Source organism: Lactuca sativa, chromosome 9 (genome assembly GCF_002870075.4).
Source record: "Lactuca sativa cultivar Salinas chromosome 9, Lsat_Salinas_v11, whole genome shotgun sequence".
NCBI lineage: Eukaryota > Viridiplantae > Streptophyta > Magnoliopsida > Asterales > Asteraceae > Lactuca > Lactuca sativa.
Window position 1 is genome coordinate 107,183,128 of NC_056631.2, and position 16,460 is coordinate 107,199,587.

A 16,460-nucleotide genomic window follows, 5' to 3' on the forward strand; every position below is an offset into this window, starting at 1 on the left:
TTCTCATCGCCCAAGTTTCATTTAGACAGAAACTTGGAATCATGCAATGTGTATTGTATGATGAATGAAAAACTTTCACATTTGGGAAACTTAGACTAATTCTTTGGCAAAGTATCTATTAAAGGACAAGGAGATCAAGTACACAAGGTTGATCAAGTCCACCACAAGAGTGACAAAGAAATTCGTCATGATTTACTAAGGTTTAGTAAATATGGTTATACTTATAAGATTAAGTGTAATTCTGAGTTGATTGAAAAGGTTTCAATGAATAGCAGAACGAATAAAGCAGAATCAAGTAGGCAAAAAGATAAAAGTTTCTCTATTCTAAGAAGAAGGGAGAGTACCTTTTATTGTGTTTTATGATGAAGTCTTAATGATTAAGAACCATATCTCAATTGATCCTCTAAGTGAGTCTTAGTGCAATTGCATGTCTAAGAAGAGGAATCGAGTATTGTAGAAATGGTTAAATCAATAAGTCAATCATACTTTGTTCCAATATCAAGTCTTAGAGTCAAGATTGTGATAAAAGTTGTGTTGTCTTGGATAAGACAAAGACCAACTAGGACCAATTATGTGAAGTGTTTTGTCTTGATAAGAACTACACTAACTCTTGAATATTTGTTTAACAAGAAATGTTTCTTGACAAGAGAATCTTATATATCAAGGAGTCAATGGGAGTCTTAATGGTCTTGAAAGGTTTCAAGAACAAATCAAGAATAAACCTTATAGATCATCACTAGCACATGACTTGAGGTTTACAACCTGTCGTACTGACATTATCTTGTTTCTGTGCCATTCCAATTGAGTTAATTGCGTATATGAGTTCTATGAGTTCTCATTTGAATGCATACTAGAGCCTTAGTCGATGGAAAGTACATTGATATGTAAGGACAAGTTACTAAACTACTTGGAAGACATGGTGGGCACTCGTGTTACCATAGGGCATGAAATCAAGATTAAGAAAGTTCAGTCCATATGAGTTTGGATTTGTCGCAAACCTTGGTTTTGGCAAATTCACATGGATAGGAACTCATACACCATAAAATCTATGTGTCATAAGATTCCCTCCTTCATGAAAATGACTGTGAGGAAATACTTTCACTAAGAGAGGTTTTAAGAAGATAGCAATTGTGAAAATTATATTCTCACATTCGATTATGGTTACGGCTTCCCTTTCCATAGTTCAAATTGTGAGATTTGGCAATTAGTTTGAACATTTGGAACTTAGTAACATAAATTCTAAATTGCTTAAACACACATATGAGCTATCTAAGGTGAAGGTGTATAAGTTTAAGAAGCTTAGATAAAGGCTTATCGAAGCATCTGGTATTAGAAATATGAATTTCAGAAATTCAATAGGCTTTGTTTTCTGGAAGTTCATTTGTTTTCTAAATACATGTCAAAGCTAGTGGGAGCATAAGTGTTATGCTTATATGATAATAATCATCATGATAGTGGCAGCATAAGTGTTATGATTATTATGACAAGTATTGCAAGTTAGCAATATTAATTATAGAAAAACAAAGATTCAATTTGCAAAGTTGCAAAGTTGTTTTGATATAATTAAGGGAGAGAATATTATACTTTGTTTCAAAATCTGAAGCTTAGACTGAGAAATTTTAATATTTTCAGTCAAAGGATACATTGTGTGTTCTTAAAATTCGATTATGATTACGGCATCCCTCTTCATAGTTCGAATTGTGAGAACATGACACATAAAATATTATGGCAAAAGATTGGTAAAGTATCATATCTTTATGTAAGACATTATGCATCGTGTCCCATATGCTTCGGGTATATGATCGATTGCAAATGCTATAATATTTTACCATTCTAAAATTTTCCAAATGCCTAGCGCATTAAGAGGGAAAAAGGACTAGAATTGGTTTTGACTAAAATAATTAAACAACTATCAAAGGACGATCCGAAGTTCGCTGAGGATTTGTCGCTTGTGAGTAGTTGGAAGTATGGTATTGGATGGACCATATCGACATTATTATGAATAGATAAGATTCTATTAAGAATGAGTTGTCATATGGAAAATGTGGAAATGTTTCCATATTGGGAGTTGGATATTGAGAATCTATGTCTAGATTAGAAACTTTTATGCAAGAAGGATGTTCAAAGGAATGTACTTTGAATGTGAGACTTCACGTCTATGGAATTGTCTTGTAACAATTTCTAAGAAAGTACTTTGTAATTTCATTAGCCAAGTCTTTGTGACTTTTGTGCTATGACTTTACGAAAGGATCGTTGCGAAAAATGTTAGAATCTAGCATATTCTAGTAGTGGCAAGAACCTTGTGTTCTTCCACTAACAATAGGGATTAAGGAATTGTGAAATGAGCATCATTGAAAAGGTTTTTCAATTGATCTATTTCACAAAGCATGGACCATAGGAAACAAAGTGTGCATGCTTAGAGCATGGGACAATTGTTGTTGTAATTCAAGTAATAAGTTGATTTTCTGAAACAGTAAACGATAATAATGAGTAATCAATATGGTGGTTAAATAGAAGTGTTTTATTTACTCTCACAAGTTTGAGGCGATATAGGATTAAGTATTATTGTTATGTTTCAATTTGCATGTTTTGACTTCCAGAATAACTAGGTTATTCAAACATCCACAGTCGATCATACGTTGGAAGTAAGTATGAAGGAAGACTGTCATGAAGAGTCTGTAGATTGTCTGAAAGGTTTAGACATAGCACAAGTTTGCTGCAGAGTTCATGAGTGCTTTGATAAGATTAGAGTATTGGACTAAACCCACGCTCGCTTGGATCACTTCATGGTTTTATCAGGAGTGATTAGTGAGACGATAATATTGTATATTCTTGAAACCGAGACGTGTGAGTTGTTATTTGTTGGTCGGTTACACTTTGATAATAAGTAAACGCACCAGTAACTTGGTGTTATAAAACTTATTGTTGTGTGTAATTCGATTAGTAAATGCAAGCGAGCATATGAGTCGAAGTTTATCCATTCCTTTTACCCAAAGTAGGATAAAAGCGATATATGTGGGCCTCTCGATGATTTAATGATGACACCTAAGCGCTTGGCCAAGCCGGGACTAAGTTGACGTGTTCAATAGTAGTCTGTTATCAGTCGTCATAAATCGGAAGTCGGGAAACAGTATAGAGAGAATGATTGAAATTCATGTCTTTTGTCTATACGATATCTTGAGAATGGAGGAATATATAATCCCTTATCTAGAGGACACGCTATTTGATAAGATCAGAGTTGACAGCGGCTTTTGAAAGCTACGATTGCTGATCAGGTTATGAAGTCATACGGAAAATAGTTGTTAGACTTATCCAAGTGGGAGACTGTTGGATAAGTGTCTAAGTCCATAACTATTTTGGTATGTACTTGACCCGATTATGAGCATGGTCCTTTTGGGTTGCCTTCACCATAGCAATATGTAGGATGATTTAAGGAGAGAAAGGTTTAAATATGATTTATTAATATATTATGAGAATAATATATTAAAGGAGAAATCATATTGTTTAATTAATATTAGTCAAGAATTAATTGATAATTAATTTTGTGGCTAAAAAAGATTAATTAAATTCAGGGGACTGGACTGCAATTATTGGATAATTGAGTTATTGGGCTAAGGAATGCTAAAGGATCAAGGGGTGAACGAAATTATGATGGAAGCCCGTCATATTTTCGTCCATGGCCTTATCCAGAAGGTTCCATGGGCTGCTTAGAGTTTAAGCTGTCCATTAGGGTTTTGACTGAAACCCTAGCAGCCCACACAAGTATATAAAGGACCCCTTAGGCTCCAAAAACTGGGACAACTGATTCTCTAGGGTTTCCAGCCGTTTTTGGTGCCTCCCCTCTCTTCTCCTCTTCATCCAAGTTGCATATGGTGTTTGTGACTCCATTAGAGGTGCAGCACTTGAGGCACTAAGCTTTCTAAGGCCAATTCAAGCAAGGAATTGATTGTTATTGCTATATAACAATCAAAGGTAATTCTCTAAACCCTAATTCAGTTTATAATATGTTAGATCTAAGTTTGTTAGTCTTGGATTCAAAGCATGTACAATAGAGAAACCTAGATCCAAGCATTAGGGTTTGTATGAGCACATAGGATTGTACTTATGCCTAAAACCCATCAGTGGTATCAGAGCCTTGATTGGTTTCAGTTGTATGTGATGCTTAACTGCTTTATTTGCTGAAAAAATCGATTTTTGGCCTCTGCCCGACTTGACTCGGCGAGTCAGTGGATGAACTCGGTGAGTCTGTCCCTGACTCGGCGAGTCCAGTCCCTGACTCGGCGAGTCCAGGGGTCAGACAAAGGGAATTCCGGGTTTTTGCTGCTGTTTTGACTTGGATTTGATACCTAATTCATTTTTTGAAGTTAAAATCCGATTTTTATCTTAAATTAGTGATTATCCTTGCCAAAACAATAGATAATTTCAAATCTCTTAAATATTGATTGTTTATATGATAAATATGGATTATTTCAAATTATTTGGTAATTATCTAATGACTAAAATAAGATTAGGTCAAATATAGATAATTGTAAAATTAATTGTTTAATTTGAATTATTTGTTGTTTGATCCCTAATGTTTTGAAATGTTTCAAAACTTGCCCTCAAGTTTTGGAATTTAAAATTTGATTAAAAGTTTAATTTTGAAATGTTAAATTCGAAAACCCTAGTAATTTGAAAAGTTCAAATCACACCCTTATGTTTTATTAATTAATTAAAGTGTATAATTAAAGGTGATTTAATAAACCCATAAAGTTTTGGTTTACATTTAATTAAATTAAAAGTATAATTTACTAAGTTAAACCAACTAGTGTTTTAAAAGTATAAAATACACCCTATACTATATATAACATTAAAAGTCTAATATTATATATGTATGAGTAAACAATCAGTCTTACCGTTAGTAGGCCTCATTCACGAAGCTGGTCTATAAGGGGTGTTTAAGGAAATTGCCTATAAAATGGCGATTGAATGGGTATCCACTCTTACCCACCGCACTCTTGACTAGTGGAGGGTCGTTAGCCGAACGGGTAGGATAGGACAGAAACTTTCCATTATAAGTATAATGAAGTACAAAGTAACTAAATGCTTTTACAAATTCCCAAATCATAGTTACTTTAGGAAAAATGTGAAATTGTATGCTAACCCATGGAATTACACTTTGTACCCTTGTCAAACGTTAGTGGAGCGTGTGTGGTTAACCGGCACACTAATTTGGGGATGACATTGGTGGCGAAGGGTGGCTCGATGCTTATCATAGATCAATGGAGCGTGTGTGGCTAACCGGCACATTGATTAGGTGATTGTAGCATTGGGTGCACCACGTGATTCGTATGGTTATTTACACCTTGTTTGTGATCCTCGGCATCCCAGTCACAAATAGTAGGGCATAATCGAGATTAAACATGCCATTGAAAAGTTCAATGAATCTCAAAAGATCTAGGAGTTTCAATTCATTTAAAACTTAAACTTCCTTTTCGTTTTTCATGGTGGAAATTGGTAAATCGTCATTTACCTACCTTCAAATATTCTGCAACTAGATTACGCATCCCTCTTCTAGGTTGTAGAGTATTGTGTTGGATCCTAGCTTGATGTTTCATTTGGGTGTTACATCAAGAATTCTAATCAACATAACTTGAATTTTCTCCCGTTTTGTAGATGTCTGAATCTTACAATGGTCTTCCCAAATCCTTTGGAACAAGCTTCCAAATGAAGATGACGTTCCGAGATACGATCAAGGAAATGAGAGTCGTGCTTCACTTCCTCCACCTCCTCCAATTATTCTCCCTGACCCACAAGTTCAAAGGCTTGAAAAGTTCAAGCTCACTCAAGCCCTTTTGGCAAGTAAACACGAAGATGGGAAACCTGTGTGTACACACGTCTTAGAGATGAAGTCACACATTGATAGGTTAAGCATGTTGGGTGTCGAGATTTCAAGCGAGTTGGCTGTTGACTGGGTTCTTCAGTCACTTCCTAAATCATATAGTGAGTTCGTTAGAGAGTACTATATGATGGACCACGACGTGACCCTAATTGATCTCACCTATTTGCTTATAACTGCTGAATCAGCAATGATTTGGCGTGCTGGTCAAGCAAATTTGTCTAGTGAATCAAACTCCCAAACTTCAATGGACACTGGCAACATTGGAAGTCCAGAAAGAACTAAGTCTGTGATTGTCCGACGTGCTGTGCCAAAGGAGTCCATTTGCTTTTATTGCCAAGAGAAGGGGCATTGGAGATGAAGCTGCCCTAACTACCTGAGAGATCTAAGAGATGGGAGAGTCAAGACGTATGGCTCTGCTTCAGGTAAAATCCATTATCTAACTCTTTGGAGTTCCTATTCTAGATTCTTAATACATAATGTGATAAGATTACATTTTGATGTTTTGTAGGATCGAAGAAAAGAAAGGAAGCTTGAGGGAAGAAGTGAGCTGAATCTAATCATGAAGAAATGGATTTCGATCGCATTACTTGAAGAATGGATTCTTGAGCTACTACTTGGAGTTAGAATAGATTGTTAAGAAATATGTAATAACATTGTTTTTCAATTGAATTGCATTGTAAGGACAAATTTTTTCCGCAATAAAATATATTTTGATTTTATCTTATTTATTTATCCTTGCGATGGCATGTATGAAAAAATTGATGTTTGAATGTTTCTATTATTAGCAATAATGGATTTGATTCTTAATTATGTTATTTTTGTAAATGTCAAAAGTTTACCAAATAGGGAGAGTTTCTCATCGCCCAAGTTTCATTTAGACAGAAACTTGGAATCATGCAATGTGTATTGTATGATGAATGAAAAACTTTCACATTTGGGAAACTTAGACTAATTCTTTGGCAAAGTATCTATTAAAGGACAAGGAGATCAAGTACACAAGGTTGATCAAGTCCACCACAAGAGTGACAAAGAAATTCGTCATGATTTACTAAGGTTTAGTAAATATGGTTATACTTATAAGATTAAGTGTAATTCTGAGTTGATTGAAAAGGTTTCAATGAATAGCAGAACGAATAAAGCAGAATCAAGTAGGCAAAAAGATAAAAGTTTCTCTATTCTAAGAAGAAGGGAGAGTACCTTTTATTGTGTTTTATGATGAAGTCTTAATGATTAAGAACCATATCTCAATTGATCCTCTAAGTGAGTCTTAGTGCAATTGCATGTCTAAGAAGAGGAATCGAGTATTGTAGAAATGGTTAAATCACTAAGTCAATCATACTTTGTTCCAATATCAAGTCTTAGAGTCAAGATTGTGATAAAAGTTGTGTTGTCTTGGATAAGACAAAGACCAACTAGGACCAATTATGTGAAGTGTTTTGTCTTGATAAGAACTACACTAACTCTTGAATATTTGTTTAACAAGAAATGTTTCTTGACAAGAGAATCTTATATATCAAGGAGTCAATGGGAGTCTTAATGGTCTTGAAAGGTTTCAAGAACAAATCAAGAATAAACCTTATAGATCATCACTAGCACATGACTTGAGGTTTACAACCTGTCGTACTGACATTATCTTGTTTCTGTGCCATTCCAATTGAGTTAATTGCGTATATGAGTTCTATGAGTTCTCATTTGAATGCATACTAGAGCCTTAGTCGATGGAAAGTACATTGATATGTAAGGACAAGTTACTAAACTACTTGGAAGACATGGTGGGCACTCGTGTTACCATAGGGCATGAAATCAAGATTAAGAAAGTTCAGTCCATATGAGTTTGGATTTGTCGCAAACCTTGGTTTTGGCAAATTCACATGGATAGGAACTCATACACCATAAAATCTATGTGTCATAAGATTCCCTCCTTCATGAAAATGACTGTGAGGAAATACTTTCACTAAGAGAGGTTTTAAGAAGATAGCAATTGTGAAAATTATATTCTCACATTCGATTATGGTTACGGCTTCCCTTTCCATAGTTCAAATTGTGAGATTTGGCAATTAGTTTGAACATTTGGAACTTAGTAACATAAATTCTAAATTGCTTAAACACACATATGAGCTATCTAAGGTGAAGGTGTATAAGTTTAAGAAGCTTAGATAAAGGCTTATCGAAGCATCTGGTATTAGAAATATGAATTTCAGAAATTCAATAGGCTTTGTTTTCTGGAAGTTCATTTGTTTTCTAAATACATGTCAAAGCTAGTGGGAGCATAAGTGTTATGCTTATATGATAATAATCATCATGATAGTGGCAGCATAAGTGTTATGATTATTATGACAAGTATTGCAAGTTAGCAATATTAATTATAGAAAAACAAAGATTCAATTTGCAAAGTTGCAAAGTTGTTTTGATATAATTAAGGGAGAGAATATTATACTTTGTTTCAAAATCTGAAGCTTAGACTGAGAAATTTTAATATTTTTAGTCAAAGGATACATTGTGTGTTCTTAAAATTCGATTATGATTACGGCATCCCTCTTCATAGTTCGAATTGTGAGAACATGACACATAAAATATTATGGCAAAAGATTGGTAAAGTATCATATCTTTATGTAAGACATTATGCATCGTGTCCCATATGCTTCGGGTATATGATCGATTGCAAATGCTATAATATTTTACCATTCTAAAATTTTCCAAATGCCTAGCGCATTAAGAGGGAAAAAGGACTAGAATTGGTTTTGACTAAAATAATTAAACAACTATCAAAGGACGATCCGAAGTTCGCTGAGGATTTGTCGCTTGTGAGTAGTTGGAAGTATGGTATTGGATGGACCATATCGACATTATTATGAATAGATAAGATTCTATTAAGAATGAGTTGTCATATGGAAAATGTGGAAATGTTTCCATATTGGGAGTTGGATATTGAGAATCTATGTCTAGATTAGAAACTTTTATGCAAGAAGGATGTTCAAAGGAATGTACTTTGAATGTGAGACTTCACGTCTATGGAATTGTCTTGTAACAATTTCTAAGAAAGTACTTTGTAATTTCATTAGCCAAGTCTTTGTGACTTTTGTGCTATGACTTTACGAAAGGATCGTTGCGAAAAATGTTAGAATCTAGCATATTCTAGTAGTGGCAAGAACCTTGTGTTCTTCCACTAACAATAGGGATTAAGGAATTGTGAAATGAGCATCATTGAAAAGGTTTTTCAATTGATCTATTTCACAAAGCATGGACCATAGGAAACAAAGTGTGCATGCTTAGAGCATGGGACAATTGTTGTTGTAATTCAAGTAATAAGTTGATTTTCTGAAACAGTAAACGATAATAATGAGTAATCAATATGGTGGTTAAATAGAAGTGTTTTATTTACTCTCACAAGTTTGAGGCGATATAGGATTAAGTATTATTGTTATGTTTCAATTTGCATGTTTTGACTTCCAGAATAACTAGGTTATTCAAACATCCACAGTCGATCATACGTTGGAAGTAAGTATGAAGGAAGACTGTCATGAAGAGTCTGTAGATTGTCTGAAAGGTTTAGACATAGCACAAGTTTGCTGCAGAGTTCATGAGTGCTTTGATAAGATTAGAGTATTGGACTAAACCCACGCTCGCTTGGATCACTTCATGGTTTTATCAGGAGTGATTAGTGAGACGATAATATTGTATATTCTTGAAACCGAGACGTGTGAGTTGTTATTTGTTGGTCGGTTACACTTTGATAATAAGTAAACGCACCAGTAACTTGGTGTTATAAAACTTATTGTTGTGTGTAATTCGATTAGTAAATGCAAGCGAGCATATGAGTCGAAGTTTATCCATTCCTTTTACCCAAAGTAGGATAAAAGCGATATATGTGGGCCTCTCGATGATTTAATGATGACACCTAAGCGCTTGGCCAAGCCGGGACTAAGTTGACGTGTTCAATAGTAGTCTGTTATCAGTCGTCATAAATCGGAAGTCGGGAAACAGTATAGAGAGAATGATTGAAATTCATGTCTTTTGTCTATACGATATCTTGAGAATGGAGGAATATATAATCCCTTATCTAGAGGACACGCTATTTGATAAGATCAGAGTTGACAGCGGCTTTTGAAAGCTACGATTGCTGATCAGGTTATGAAGTCATACGGAAAATAGTTGTTAGACTTATCCAAGTGGGAGACTGTTGGATAAGTGTCTAAGTCCATAACTATTTTGGTATGTACTTGACCCGATTATGAGCATGGTCATTTTGGGTTGCCTTCACCATAGCAATATGTAGGATGATTTAAGGAGAGAAAGGTTTAAATATGATTTATTAATATATTATGAGAATAATATATTAAAGGAGAAATCATATTGTTTAATTAATATTAGTCAAGAATTAATTGATAATTAATTTTGTGGCTAAAAAAGATTAATTAAATTCAGGGGACTGGACTGCAATTATTGGATAATTGAGTTATTGGGCTAAGGAATGCTAAAGGATCAAGGGGTGAACGAAATTATGATGGAAGCCCATCATATTTTCGTCCATGGCCTTATCCAGAAGGTTCCATGGGCTGCTTAGAGTTTAAGCTGTCCATTAGGATTTTGACTGAAACCCTAGCAGCCCACACAAGTATATAAAGGACCCCTTAGGCTCCAAAAACTGGGACAACTGATTCTCTAGGGTTTCCAGCCGTTTTTGGTGCCTCCCCTCTCTTCTCCTCTTCATCCAAGTTGCATATGGTGTTTGTGACTCCATTAAAGGTGCAGCACTTGAGGCACTAAGCTTTCTAAGGCCAATTCAAGCAAGGAATTGATTGTTATTGCTATATAACAATCAAAGGTAATTCTCTAAACCCTAATTCAGTTTATAATATGTTAGATCTAAGTTTGTTAGTCTTGGATTCAAAGCATGTACAATAGAGAAACCTAGATCCAAGCATTAGGGTTTGTATGAGCACATAGGATTGTACTTATGCCTAAAACCCATCAGATTTTATGGCTATCCTTAGCCCTAGAAATCATCCACCTCTTATCCATAAAGGATATATAGCCTAAAGTGCAACTATCAAACAATTGACAGTTTATACCCCTTTATTTAATTAATCTCTTTAAGTCACCAAATTAATTCCCAATTAATTTATGACTTATATTAATCAAATAACAATATTATTATTCCTTATATTATACTTATAATATATTAATAATATTCCTTCTCTCATTATAAATCATCCTGTCAAATTGCTATGGTGAAGGCAACCCAAAAGGACCATGCACAACCGGGTCAAATACTTGCCTAATATAGTTGTAGTCTTAGACACTATTCCAACAGTCTCCCACTTGGATAAGTCTAGTAACTATATATACAAGTATATTCCGATTAGCAATCGTTGCTCTCAAAGACGCCGTCAAACTCTGATCTAATCAATCTTGTCCTTTAGATAAGGGATCGTACAGTCCTCTGTTTAGATATCATGCTGACATTTATATGGAACTAATTTGTCTAGCATTTGGTTTCTCGATCTCCGATTTATTTGACATAGAACTTAATCGAACACATCAATTCATTTCTGACCGGGCCCGGCACATAAGTCAAATCAAATCATCAAGCGGCCGAGATATCGCTTTTACCTTCTTAGGATAAAAGTAACAGATAAACTTCGACTTATATGCATTTACTTATTCATTAATCAACTATACACAACATTGCATTTTATAACATCAAGTTACTGATGCGGTTTCGCATTATCAATGTACAATCAATTAACAAATAACAAACCATATATCTAGGTTTTAAGACTATATGATATTATCGTCTTGCGATCACCCTTTTTATCATATTCCATAAGGTGATTCCAGCAAGCGCGAGTTTGTTCCAATGCTCAAAACTAGTTCATAAGCACTCATGAACGTTGCAGCACACTTTTGCTATGTCTAATACCATTTAGACAATCTACACACCAATTCATGACAATCTTCATTCATATCTACTTCCAACATATGAACGATTGTGGACAATTTGAACAATTCGATTATTCTTAATAAACTCAATTATTATGGAAGTCAAAACATGCAAAATGAAACAATACTTAAACAATTAACATAAGACAGTAACATTACTCATAAATAATACTCTTTTATTTAATCATCAAATGTTAATTACATTTATCTATTACACGTTTCTACTACTATCTAATTTATACTAATATCATCCTTCAGCCCAATACTCCTAGCATGCTGCAAGTGCTTAACCCTACTTAGTCCCTTCGTAAGCGGATCTGCTGGGTTATCTTCTGATGATATCCTCTTCACTACGAGTTGTCCTTCTTTTACACGATGTCTAATAAAGTGATATTTTCTGTCGATATGTCGAGATCTACCATGATCTCTCGGTTCCTTGGTCAAGGCAACCGCTCCTTCATTATCACAGAAAATCTCCATGGGCTCCTTTATGGCAGGTACAACTCCAAGATCACCGATGAAGTTCTTTAACCATATCGCCTCCTTCGACTCTTCGCTCGCTGCAATGTACTCTGATTCGCACGTTGAATCAGCTACGGTTTCCTGCTTGGAACTTTTCCAAGTCACTGCTCCTCCATTCAGGGTAAAGACCCAACCCGACTGCGAACGGTAGTTGTCCCTGTGGGTCTGAAAGCTGGCGTCACTATACCCTCTCACCTTCAAGTCATTACTCCCTTCAAGGACTAAGAACCATTCCTTCTTCCTCCGAAGGTACTTAAGGATATTCTTCACCGCAATCCAATGGGCTCTACCAGGATTCCCTTGATATCTGCTAACCATGCTCAAAGAAAAGGCTACATCAGGGCGAGTACAAGTCATAGCATACATGATTGAGCCAACTGTGGAAGCGTATGGTACTCGGCTCATTTCTGCTATTTTAGCTTCAGTACTCGGACTTTAAGTCTTACTCAATTTGGCATTACTTTGTATCGGTAATTCTCCCTTCTTCGAGTTTTCCATACTAAAACGTTTTAGTACCTTACTCTAAGTAAGTATTCTGACTAAGCCCTATTAGTCTCTTACTTCGCTCTCTTACTATCCTTATTCCTAGAATATAGGAAGCCTCTCCGAGGTCCTTCATAGCAAAGCACTTCCCGAGCCAAGACTTAACTTCCTGCAGAGTCGGGACGCCATTTCCTATGGGTAGTATGTCATCGACATACAGAACAAGGAAGCTTACTATACTCCCACTGGCTTTGACATATACACACGATTCATCTTCGCTTCATACAAATCCAAACTCTTTGACTTTCTCATTGAAGCAAAGATTCCATCTGCGAGACACTTGCTTAAGTCCATAAATGGACTTCTCAAGCTTACACACTCTATTTGGATGATTCGGATCGACAAAACCCTCTGGCTGAGCCATGTAAACATCCTCGGCCAACTTCCCATTAAGGAAAGCGGTTTTGACATCCATTTGCCAAATCTCATAATCATGAAATGCGGCAATAGCTAGCATCACTCTAATAGATTTTATCTTCACAACTGGTGAGAAGGTCTCATCATAGTCAACTCCGAGAGTTTGAGTAAAGCCCTTCGCAACCAATCGCGCCTTATATGTGTGTACGTTTCCATCCACGTCGGTCTTCTTCTTGAAGATCCATTTGCACCCAACGGTCTTACGTCCGGGCACATTATCAACCAAATTCCAAACTTGGTTGTCATACATGGATTGGATCTCATTGTCCATTGCCTCTTTCCAGTTTGCAGACTCCGAGCCTGCCATGGCTTCCTTATAGCTACTGGTTCATCTAAATTTATTAGTGTACCATCACTAATATACGTGTCCCCTTTTGGTAGTAATATGAAAACCATAAAACTGGGGTTGAACTCTAACTCTTTCGGAACATCTAAGAGGTAAGGACTCGTCAATCGGTTCAACCAGAGTTTCCTCCTCGGGTTGAGTGCCAGTGGTAGAGGTTCCTTCATCTATCGATTCTTGAATATCTTCAAGCTCGATTTGCCTTCCACTGTTTCCTTGGCTTATGAGTTCTCGTTCTCGGAAAACTCCTCTCCTCGCAACGAAGACAACATTGTCCTTCGGTCTATAGAAGAGACATCCAAAGGATTTCTGCGGGTAGCCAATAAAAATACATCGCTCACTACGAGGTTCGAGCTTGTCGTGAGTATCTCGTCTTACGAAAGCCTCGCAACCCCAAACCTTGATGTGTGCCAACAAGGGAGCTTTCCCTGTCCACATCTTGTGAGGTGTTTTGGCAACCTTCTTAGTAGGGACTCGGTTAAGGATATGGGCGGCAGTCTCTAAGGCATACCCCCAAAAAGAGATAGGTAGTGAAGCACGACTCATCATAGAGCGAACCATGTCTAACAAGGTTCGATTACGCCTTTCTGCCACACCATTCAACTGTGGTGTCCTAGGTGGCGTCAATTGTGAAACTATTCCACACTCGTTGAGATAATCGTGGAATTCAAGACTTAGGTACTCTCCTCCTCGATCGGATCGAAGCATCTTGATTTTCCTGCCCAATTGATTCTCCAATTCATTCTTGAACTCTTTGAACTTTTCAAAAGTTTCTAACTTTTGCTTGATTAAGTAGATATACCCATATCTCTATAGTCATCGGTAAAAGTCACATAGAAGCGATTCCCATCCTTCGTGGTTGATCTAAACGGTCCACATACATCGGTATGTATTAGGTCCAATAGACCCTCACCCCTTTCACATGTACTTGTGAAGGGTGACTTAGTCATCTTTCCAAATAAACAAGACTCGCATGTGTCATCTTCCCTAAGGTCGAATGAATCCAACACTCCATCCTTTTGGAGTAGGGCTATGCGCTTCTTGTTGACATGTCCAAGACGACAATGCCACAAGGATGCTCTATCCATACCATTGGAAGAATCCATGCATAAAACATCATTTCCTAAGTTATCTACAATCATAACAGTTTCATAAATTCCATTACATGGTATAGCTTCAAAATATAAGACACCATTTAGATAAGCAAGAATAGAACCATTCTCATTATTAAAAGAAAATCTAAAACCTTGTCTAAACTAACCATGAAATGAAATGATGTTTCTTGCCATTTCTGGCGAATAGCAACAATTGTTCAAATCTAAAGATAAACCATTCCTAAGCACTAAATAATACACTCCAATCTTGGTCACGGGTGACGATCTTCTGTTCCCCATGATTAGATTTATTCTTCCATGCTCCACATCCCTATTTCTTCTTAGTTCCTGCAATTCAGAACAAATATGGTAACCACAACCGGTATCAAGGACCCAAGAAATAGCATGAGATGAATCGTTAGATTTAATTGTATAAATACCTGCGAAAGATGGCTTGATCTTCCCTTCCCTTATGGCTTGCAGGTAGTCTAGGCAACTTCTCTTCCAATGCCTTATTTTATGGCAATGATGGCACTCTGCCTCCTTACGGTTAGGACAGGGTTTAGCAGGATCAACTTTGGTCCCACTAAAAGAGGAACCATCTCGGGACTTTCCCTTGCGGTGGCTCTTAGACGGAGCCTTCCTCTTCTTGCATCTTCCTTCCCCAATGGCCAAAACAAGAGCAACGGTTGGATTGGGAGTGGGTGCAACAGACTTGTCCTTTAGGTTGCTTTCAGCAACCCTAAGGAGACCTTGGAGCTTGCTTAGGGTGACCTCTTCCTTATTCATGTGGTAGGTCATCCTAAATTGATCGTAACACGGAGGCACAGAGTGAAGCACCATGTCGATCGCCAAGTCTTCCCCAAAGTCAACATTCAACTTGCGAAGATGATCGACATACCTTTGCATCTTTTGCAGGTGCACGGTAAGAGATTCTCCATGACCCATTTTAGCGGAAATCATGTTTGTGAATATCTCGTAACCCTCTTGCCTCGCGTTTTGGTGGTATCTCTCCAACAAGTATTGGTGCATTTCGTACGGATACATGTCCTCATAGGACTTTTGGAATTCGACATTCATGGTGGCTATCATGATGCAATGTACCTTCGTTGCATCACGCTCGTGAGTTTCAAAAGCGGTCATTTCAGCTGGAGTAGTGATTTCTGGGTTGATTTTCTCGAGCTTCTAATCGAGGACATACTCCTTGTCCTCATAGCGAGCAATTGTGCGAATGTATCTTATCTATTCGCTAAAGTTCGTCCCATCGAAAGTGACCTTTTGACAAAGGCTCATCAATGTGAATGAACTAGCAGCAACGTTGTTTGCGTTCGACATCTACAAATAAAAAGGACAAAGATAGATTAGAATATGAATCCCTAATTATCACCTAATAAGAAAAATTAGGGCTAGGATCCAACAACAATATTTACATATTAGAAAAGGGATGCCGTAATCCAACATGCAAATAGTATGAAGGTATGTGAATGACGATTCACTAATTCTCCACCATAAAAACATAACTTTAAGTTCTAAATGTATTGAGAATTCCTAGGTTGGGATAAGATTCATTGAAACTTTTCAATGGCATGTTTAAATCTCGATATGCCCCTCTCGTTTGTGACTAGGATACCGAGGATCACAAAGTGGGTGTGAATTACCATGCAAATTCACATGGTGCCTTCATTGTAACGATCACCTATTCGATGTGCCGGTAAAC